Source organism: Chrysochloris asiatica, unplaced genomic scaffold (genome assembly GCF_000296735.1).
Source record: "Chrysochloris asiatica unplaced genomic scaffold, ChrAsi1.0 scaffold00154, whole genome shotgun sequence".
Taxonomy (NCBI): Eukaryota; Metazoa; Chordata; class Mammalia; order Afrosoricida; family Chrysochloridae; genus Chrysochloris; species Chrysochloris asiatica.
This window is the reverse complement of record NW_006408672.1, coordinates 3,295,507-3,305,686: the sequence shown is the minus strand read 5'-3', so window position 1 is coordinate 3,305,686 and position 10,180 is coordinate 3,295,507. Positions and strand designations below refer to the sequence as shown.

Here is a 10,180-nt window from a genome sequence, read left to right as displayed (position 1 = left end):
TGTATCTGACAATGTTTCTCTGCTATTCATATAGTTTTCAGTGACTAGCGATTCGGAAGTAGTTTGTCACTCTTTCTTCCTAGTCTGTCTTTGTTTGGAAGCTCATCTGAAACCTGTCCACTATGGGTGACCCTGCTGGTTATTTAAAATTCCGGTGGCATAGCCCTCAGAATCACAGCAATTCAAATCACCACAGCACGACAGACAGACGAGTGGCGGTTGCGTGGTTGCTGTTAAATAGGAATCTCCTTGTGCTAAGGCCCTTAAGTCTAGCTCAAAGGCGGGATTTCTGTCCTTGGATGTCAATCAAGAGGCAGAAGTGCAGCAGGGGCGACTGGGTTGTAGTGAGACACTTTGGGCTGGGCTTGTGGGTCGACCCCGCCTCAAAGCCAGGATCCAAGGGTTAGGCTAGGAAGGCACTCTCGCGTTGGGGTAAGTAGGACAACCTGGCCGGCCCCTGCAGTCTCTTCCCACCACTAGGCAGCGTCTCCCCATCGACCTGGTCTCCAGACCCGCAGCTCCGTGGTCTGGGTTTCATTTAACACCTCCACCAGGTCTGCGCAGTTGTCGCACATCGTTTAGCCGCCGCCCTCCATTAGTGAGAAAAAAATCAAAACATCAATTATCTTATACTAGCATTAACAGCAAAGTTAAACAAACAAACAAACCAGATAACAACAAATGCTGGCGAGGGTATGGAGAGATCGGGACTCTCCTACATTGCTGGTGTTGTTGTCAAGTGCTGTTGAGTTGGTTCCAACTCATAGTGACCTGTATAGGGTTTCCGAGGCTGTAAATCTTACAGGAGCAGAAACTCATCTTTCTCCTGCAGAACCACTGGTAGTTTCAAACTGCTTACCTTGAAGTTAGTGGCCCGACTTGTAACCACTATGCAATAAAATGGTTCAATCACTGTGAAAAACAGTTTGGGACTTCCTCAGAAAGTTAGCAATAAAAGTACGGTATGACCCAGCAATCCCTCTACTTAATATATATCTATAGGAAATAAGAGCCAGGACACAGGTAGACAGACGCACATTGATGTTCATTGCAGCTCTATTTACAATAGCAAAAATATGAAGACAATCTAAATGTCCATCAATGGAAGAGTGGATAAACAAACTGATACAAACACACAATGCTGAAGAATAACGATGAATCTGTGAAACACCCCATAACGTTAATCAACCTGGAGGACATTATGCTGAGTGAAATAAGTTAATCACAAAAGGACAAATACCGTATGAAGACTACTATGATAAAAACTCAAGAAAAGGTTTTCATACTAAAAGAAACATTTTTTGATGGTTACCAGGAGTAGGAGGGAAGGGAGAGTAATTCACTGGCAAGAGGGCAGAAACATGTTAATTAGGGTGACAGAGAGGGCAATACACAAAAAGAGGGAGGCTGGCAGAAGAAAGATGAAGATAAAGACACAAGGAGGTATGCAAGGGCTAAAGGGATAGAGGTAACTAGTGGTATATGTATATATACAGCCTTGGAACAACAGTGTTTTTTGAGTAGTTACATGGCTGAATGGGTAAGGGAGGAAGAGTGGGATATGTTGTTATGTGCCGTGGAGTCGGTTCCGACTCACAGTGACCCTGTACAGGGTTTCCAAGGCTGTAAATCTTTACGGGAGCAGAAACCTCTTCTTTCTCCCACAGAACAGCTGGTAGTTTCGAACTGCTGACCCTGAGGTTAGTAGCGTGATTTGTAACCACTGCGCTACCAGAGCTCCTTGTATATACACACATATGCATATGGTGTTGCTGTTAAGGACCATCTAGTTTGTTTCGACTCATAACGACCCTGTATCGGGTTTTCGAGGAGTGACCAGTTAGCTTGAACTGCTGACCTTGTGGTTCAAACTGACTTTGCAGTCCAGTGCATTAACCCACAACGCCACACCAGGACAAATGTATATATGATGTGTATATATGGAATCCTGGTTAATCACTGTGGGTTAATGCGCTGGACTGCAAAGTCGGTTTGAATTGCAAGGTTGGCAGTTCAAGCTCACTAGCTGCTCCTTGGAAACCCCACACAGGGTCACTATGGGTTGGAACTGACTCGAAAGCACTTAACAGCATATGTATATATATTTACATCCCACAGATATATAAAAGTTTGAAAGAGGATATTTGTACATGGGTAACCACAGGGAGGAAGCATGGATGAAACAAAGCATATTAATTGTTGAAAGCAAAGCTGATGATTTTGTCTGTAAACCTGTACTCAAATCACATCACACACACACACACACACACACACACACACACACAAACTTTTAAAGTGTTGAAAAGCAAAGGATGTCATTTTGGGAACTAAGATGCACTTGATAAAAACTAAGGTATTGTCAATTACTTCATATGCAAGCACAACAATGACTGTGAGGTTGGCGCAGGACTGGGTTGTGTTTCATTCTGTTGTGAATAAAGTCCCTGTGAGTCAGAAGCAACTCATAGCACCTAACAACAACAACAACATCTGCACGTGAACTGAGAATGAATAAGGAAGATGAGAAAATTGATGCTTTTGAATTATGGTGTTGGTGAAAGCAGCCAGAAGAATGAGCACATCTGTGTTAGAAGAAGTATGGCTAGAATGTTCTTTAGCAGTGAGAATGGTGAGACTTTGAGCATGTTATCAGGAGGAAGCAGTCCCTGGAGGATATCATACTTGGTAAAGTAGAGGTTCAACAAAAAAGAGGAAGACCTTCAACGAGATGAAGTGACAAGTGGCTGTTAACAGTGGGCTCAGGCAGAGCTCCCATTGTGAGGATGGTGCAGGACCAGGTGACATTTCTTTCTGTTGTACATACGGCTGATAAGAGTCAGAATTGAACCCATGGCACCTTACAAAAACAATATGAATGTGAAAGCTGAACAATGAAAAAGAATTCAAGTGTTGGTGAAGAATATTCAGTATCCTGTGGACTGCCAGAACGAAGAAATTAGTCTTTGAATAAATACCACCAAAATGTTCCTTAATAGTAGCAAGGATGGTAAGACTTTGTGCTGCTTACTTTGGAGACGTCATCAGGAAAGACCAACTGCTAGAAAATATCATGGTTGTTGGTAAAGTAGAGGATCAGTGAATATGAGGGAAATGAGATGGATAGGCACAACAGACACACAAATGGGCTCAAACAGGAATGATCACAAAGGTGGTGTAGGACTGGGCTATGTTTTGCTCTGCTACACATAAGGCCATCATGAGTCAGAGCTGACTTTACTACAACCACTAAGAAGTACAACAGACGAAGAACAGAGACCGAAAAAGGCAGATGGGAAGGGACCTAAATAACTTCATGTAATTTCAAATTTGGAGTCCTGATGTGGCGCTGTGGGTTAATGCACTAGACTGCAAGGTCGGTTGGAACTGCACGGTCAGCAGTTCAGGCTCACCAGCAGCTCCTGGGAAACCTTAGGTCACTTTGGGTTGGAATCAACTCAATGGCACTTAGCAAAACAACAACTTTCAAATTTGGAGACTAAAACACAGGCTGGAATCTGGCTAAGCTACATAAAAATTTACAACAGTTCTAAGACTAACCCACAAAACTTTTACTACCAGTTCTATAGGGAAATATATCCAAAACATTAAACTAAAATTGAACTCTTGACCACATGATCCTTTGGAATGTTGGGCATTACTTATATAGTCTTAACCATGATGTTTGACAAAAGGAGGAATGCATGTATTACAAGGCAACTGCCTAGTTAAAAAAAAAATCCAAAGCATTTACATTCAACTGACTTTGGACTGTAAACACACATGCATACATTTTACCCACAAGCCCCCTCTCTAGATTTAGCCCTAACTCCGTTTGTTTTTATTACTAGATGGTAAGAAGACTGAGAAAGCTATAGTTCATCCAATCCTTCCAGATTACAACGTTTCTTTTTCATCATTTTTGTTGTTGTTGTTGTTCTCTCTGGAAAGGACTTGATTTGGTTGAAGGGTGTTGTTCTTGTGCCACATCCAGGAAGTCACTCTACTATAACACAGTCTAGGTTCTTAATTTACTCCTAAATTAGCAGAGTGGCCACAGAACATTGTTGTTTGGTTTTGGCCACCCAGCAGTCATTCCTCTTCCTCCTTGTAAGAACCTCATGATTGTGCTTCGGAAGAACCTTTGTCCCACACAGTACATACAGTCTGCTTTTTCCTAGCTCAGTGCAGGCACACAACTAGAGTCAAGCCAATCAAACACCTTTTCTATGGAATGTAAGGCCTGAGAAGAATGAGAAGACAATAAAAGAGAGGAGCTGATTTATCTTAGCAATGGTCTGAAAATGAAGTCTGCCGGCACCCACTACCGGCTCCTGGAGTTGCCCTGGTTTTTATCCTGTCTCAATTCTTTAGCTTTTCCTCAAACCTAAGAGCAACTTGGAGTCCTGGTGTGGTGCGGCAGGATAATACACTGGACCCTAAGGTCCGTTTGAATCTCAAGGCTGGCAGTTCAAAGCTCACCAGCCACTCCTAGGAAACCCTACTAGGAGTCGCTATGAGTCAGAATCGACAGCACATTAACTACAATTAGAGTAACTTAGTAAATTACCATTTCTGTTCAAGCTGACCACCCTGGCTATCCAACAGCTCTAATATTTTCCCAAGTGGTATACATTCTTCCTGTCATGGCATCCAAATCCATACTTATATGGCTGCTAGATTTCGCTTCCAAAATCATTCATCCAGCATGCAGGTTACATTATTGCTGTTGTTAAGTGTCATCGAGTTGGTTCCAACTCATAGTGACTCTATATAGAGTTTCCAAGGAGCGGCTGGTGAGTTTGAATCATCGACCCTGTGGTTCAAATCGACCTTGCAGACGGGTGCTTTATTCCACAGCACCACACCAGGGCTCATATTACTATTAAGTCATTCTTACTAAGCTCCTCTGATTACCAAGCATGGTGATATGTACATGAAATACAGGGGTGCACAAACAGGTTGTCTACACTACCTAGTAAGGCAAGGCAGATGATAAACAAGGAAACAACAATAATTTCAGATTGTGCTAAATGCTAAAATGAAAATAATTAGGGTGCTGTGGCTGGGTGGAATAACTGAGGTTTTGAGAGGGTGACCAGAAAATGCCTTGATCTGATACTTTAACTAAAAATAAGGAACCCTTGAGCCATGTTTAAAAGCAGCAAAAAATCACTGGCTGTCCATTAGGCGAAAGTCTAAAATGTGAAAAATGAGGACACCAGGGGCCCTCTAAAATTTGGTTGTAAACTACAGTAGTTTACTTTTTAAATTCCCCCTTCATTGTTATACCCACATAACTTTCCACTTAGGTTTGTCTCTGAGACACAACCTGCTTCTGTTTATTCTATTTCCTAATCATGTCCTAAATCTCCTCAAACCCCATCCCAGATGCCACTCATGTGAACTTAAATCATCTTTCACAGCTCCTCCAGGAAGCCTTCCTTGACTACTATAAACTACTAGTTTATAATGAGCAAGCCCCTTCTTTCAACTCCTGGATTACAAAGAGCCTGCACTATTTATGTAGAGTGTATTCCATGCCTTATATTGTTTACAAGGTCTCTCCAATAAACCTGCAGGTTCTTTAGTGACTGAGAATCTATTTATTACATCTTTGCACTCTTCACAATGCATAACATGGTATCTGCACAACAATATTTATTGATTTCCTATGCTGACACTCCAATTAGGAATGAAGGAGCAGAAAACATGCCTTTTGTTTTCTAAAGCAAAGTTCATCACATCACTGCTCTGCTTTAAAACACTGTACTGATTTTTCTACTTCTGAGATGAAACCCAAACTGCACAGACTGGCATACACGCTACACATTCTAGGCGCAATTCATCTTCTTACTCTTACTGGAAACTCCCTGCCATTTACCCTACAAACCTGTGCACCCAATTTCCACCACTTAATATGCCTTTCTTACCCCCTTTTTTTTTTGCCATCTTCTACTGAAAGATGCAGCTCAAAAGTCAGCTTTTTTTTTTTTTAACAAAAGTTTTATTAATTTGCCTGACAGCAACTCCAGACATATAATTTTAACACTTTCTCTATATTAACAGCACAACTAATTTGATTAATCTGAATTCACATCTCCCTCATGAAGCTTCTTGTAAGCAGAAACCCTTGTTTTCTCATCTATGTTGTTGTTGTCAGGTGCCATCGAGTTGGAACTGACTCATAGCGACCCCATGCATAGCAGAACGAAACAATGTCTGATTCTGGGCCAACCTTACTACCGCTGCCACACTTGACGCTATCAATGATGCCACTTGGTCGATCCATCTCGTTGGGGGTCTTCCTCTTTTTCTCTGACCCTCCACCTTACCCAGTGGCTGTTCCCTCCTGACAATATGTCCAAGTATGAGAGATGAAGCTTAGCCATCCTGGCCTCCAAGGAGCACTCTGGCTGCACTTCTTCCAAAACAGATCTATTGGTTCTTTTGGCAGTCCATGGCACTTTTAGTATTCTCCTCCAACACCACAACTCAAAGGCATCAATTCTTCCCCATCACAAGGTACGTGCTCATTCTTTAAGTGTAGTAAGATCTATCTTATGAGAATTTCACTGGGAAACCTTACCCTATCCACTCTACAGTCCTGACCTTGCCTCTTCAGATTTCATTTTGTTCCTAAAAAACTAAGAACATTTAGAAGTAACAAATTGAGTCCTTTAAGGATACCAAAATGACCATTTTGGTGTGGAGTACATCAAGTACTAAATTCTTTTGTGAAGGGTTGTTAGGTTTAAGTGCTGTCAAGTTGGTTTCAACTCATGGGGACCCTGTATAGGGTTTCCAAGGAGTGACTGGTAGGTTTGAACCACCAATCTAGAGGTTTAGCAGTACAGTCCTTATCCTACAGCACCACACTGGAAAACTACCTGAATATATCTATACACAGAGATGGAGGGTATGTTGTAAAATAAGAGCTTCATATTTTTATATTAATAATTTAGGGTCTAAGATTTTGTGGCGATATTTTTTGACTCACCCTAATATGTATCCTTAGTGTTTGGCACAAGGCCTGGCAGATGTCTGTTACACAAGGAGACAAACAACAAACTTGAGACTCAAACCCTGGCTTGTTCACTTTTATTTCCCCGGGATCTGTCACAGAGTACAACACCTGGCAATCTTCTTCCCTTTTCACACCAAATCTTTTGGCTCAACGCACTACTCCAAGATGACTCCTAAATTTGTATCTCTTAAGACTTTCACCCGGCAGATTCCAGTATCTGAGAGTTCCATCAGCATGTATCTCTAGTACTTAAAAATGCACATGTGCAGCATGTATCTCTAGTACTTAAAAATGCACATGTGCAGTGTGCTACTTAGAACCCACATCCTCACTCCTTACCACCGTGTCTGCATGCCCTCACACACTGTTTACTGAGTTGTATGCAACCACACGCCCCTTGTCTTTATGTCAAATCACACCAGGAGCTAGACAGGATCTTAACTCTTCAGCAGTTAGGATTCGGTTTTAGATTCAGTTCTCTCCATCTTTATGAGCTCTGGGGCCAAAGAAACTTGTCCCTTCGAGAAGCTCCTTCTCCTCCAGAGACCTCTCTCAGTAACATAAACACTCTATAGTTATTTATTATTTTTCCTGGTCAGCTTCCTTTGGTAATATTCCCTAAGTGGCAGTATTGGAAGCTCCTTGAAAGCAGGAGTTAGAGGTTTTTTCTACTTTTATATCCACAGAATGAAGCATACTCATATATTCAATGAACAGTGTTAAAAAGAGTGAATTAAAAAAAAGCTACTTCTAAGGAAACAAATACCCCACATTTCTACTGTCTTTTTTTAATATCAACATTTAGATGTACACTTAATACCTATTAGTCATGAGATGAATGATTTACTGCTTTAAGCGCTAGACGGAAACTTTCTAAAAATAGTTTTCACTGAGAAATCTAAATGGATTAAGCCATTTTCTTGGCTTCTTAAGGAAGGTATGTACATGATGTAGGCGCCTTATTGATGACTGAGGGTCTGAAGAACTTTTATCCCTCCTTTCCCACATTCCAGCAATCTCTTTGATGTATTTGCCTCCAAAACTACTCCCACCTCCCAATGTACATGTTAAGTGCTGTGGAGTCAGTTCCAACCCATAGCGACCCTGTAATAGAGTTTCCGAGGAACGGCTGTTGAGTTTGAACCACTGGCCTTGCCGGCCTGGGGGTACAGCGCTTATCCAACAGTGCCACACCAGGGCTCCATTTGGTTGCTGTTAAGTGCTGTGGAGTAGGTTCCAACTCATACATAGAACACCTACATAGGGTTTCCGAGGAGCAGCTGGTAGTTTTGAACTAACAACCTTGCAAAATAGCAATTCAGTACTTATCCTACAGTCATCAAATGTAAACGTATGACCTTCTATAGAAGGACTATTGACCTTGTTGCAGTCTGGGAAATCAGGAAACCCACTGACGGACACATTTTTTCAGCAAGATTCTCAGTAACACTGGGTCTTGCCCCACACCCCGCCCAAGGCCTCCAGCCTGATTCCCGATGGGGGCTTTCTCCGGTGGGGAATCTATTCGCAGCCCAACACGAAAGCTTTAGGCCCATGAAGAGGATGTGTTCTGTGCTAAGTGATGAGCATCACAGAAACAAGCTCTTCCCGAGGCTCTGGGTGCAACTGAATGTGCGTCGACACCAAGATGCCCAGCTAAAGGGTTTGGCGAGAGAGGCGGACCAGCAGCGCTGGGGAAAGGAAAGTCAACTTTGGACACTGACGGGCCGGAGACCGGTACCGGGGAGGCGAAGGGGATAGAGGACGGTGGAACAGGTCTCTACAACGGCCGCCCCCGACCCGCCCACGCTCCCTCGTGCAAACCTCATGGCCCTGGTTGACACTAGGCGACCTCTTCAGAGGCCCCGAACCGCGAGCACGCGCCCTTCACGGGACAGCGTTTCAACCACAACCGGCAGAAAGAGAGGCGCTGAGCCCACTAATGGAACAGAGCGTGCGCAGTACCGTGGGTGAGGCCAAGTACGGGCATAGAGCATGCGCAGCATGAAAGCACAATCGGCTACGTGGGAGCTCAGGGCATGCTCGGTGAAAGCTAAGTCCTGGCGCAAGCGCAGAAGCGCCCAGAGACCGCAGCCCGCTAGTGGAGAGAAAAAAGAGAGAAATCACCTCAGAGTTACGTCAGGAAAGGCCGCGTTTTGCGGGGAGGCTCTAGCCTACTACGCGGCCCCGCAGTTATCCCAGAGCGGGGGACATGACAGTTACTCACCGATCTCCAGCCCCGAGGCAGACGCAGGGCCCCCTTCCGCTCACACTCGGCTCGCGCGCGCCGCAGCCGCCGCTGCCGCTGTGATTCCATCCATCTTGAATTTGACGTCATCCCACACCAGGGATGAGGTCATCGCAGGCAGCGCTCGTCACGTGCGCAGCGCTGCGATTGGCCGCCCAGCGCCGCGGGGCGGGGGCCTGAGCCGTGAGGGAGGTGCAAGACGCTGGGGGTCTAGGCTAGGGCGGGCCCGCAAGCGTTGAGCGCCGGGGCAGTTGCTGCAGCAGCTGTGTCAGCCTTCTGCTTTGGGGCGAGGCGGGCGGTCCCCGGCCCCTGCGGAGCCCTAACTAACCTACGGGTGGGCTGCGGAGAGGGCTCGACCCTTCCGCCGGGCGCACACCCCAGTGAGGAAGGACCGCGCCGCCGAGAGGAGCCAGACGCGCGTGTCCACATGTTGACTCTGCCGCATGGCGGTGGCTGGATGGTGGTCGCTGTCAGCCCAGAGTTCATATTGTCTCTGAGGCTGCGAGACCCTCTGGGGGACAGGTGTCGCCGCGGCCCTGGAAGGCTGATGCATCCTGGAAAGCCAGGCAGAGGGTCCTGAGCAACAAGAGCTGGTCGTGGGAGACCCCAAACCTTAACATAACTTCTGACGATGGAGAGTCACCGGGTCGTGGCCATGTCCACGCTTCTCCGACTTTTCTTCTGGAGTCTCTTCAGCGCAGGGACTTCCAAGACCTAAGGAAGCAAGTCTTGCTGCGTGGGAAGGACAAAGAACCCGGAGTTTGCTGAGAACTGGGCTCCAGAGTCTCCATTTCCTCCTCAAATGAACAGACCGCCAAAGGCTGCTTGCTAGTGAGCTGGAGGAAACGGCGTCCTGATTCATTTGGCTGGAACAAGTTTGGATGTTACAGCTCTGATGATCAACTCCA

General features: G+C 45.0%; 1 protein-coding gene across 2 annotated transcripts in view; it reads right to left on the bottom strand.

Moving 5' to 3' along the window:
- The window catches only part of ZBTB21 (zinc finger and BTB domain containing 21), a 32,513-nt gene extending 23,156 nt beyond the window's left edge, over positions 1–9,357 (bottom strand). For both annotated transcript variants that reach the window (XM_006870831.1, XM_006870832.1), the window contains exon 1: positions 9,252–9,357. The gene's annotated coding sequence lies outside the window, so the exon portion shown is untranslated. The remainder of the gene's footprint in view (positions 1–9,251) is intronic.
- Positions 9,358–10,180: the final 823 nt, after the last annotated feature.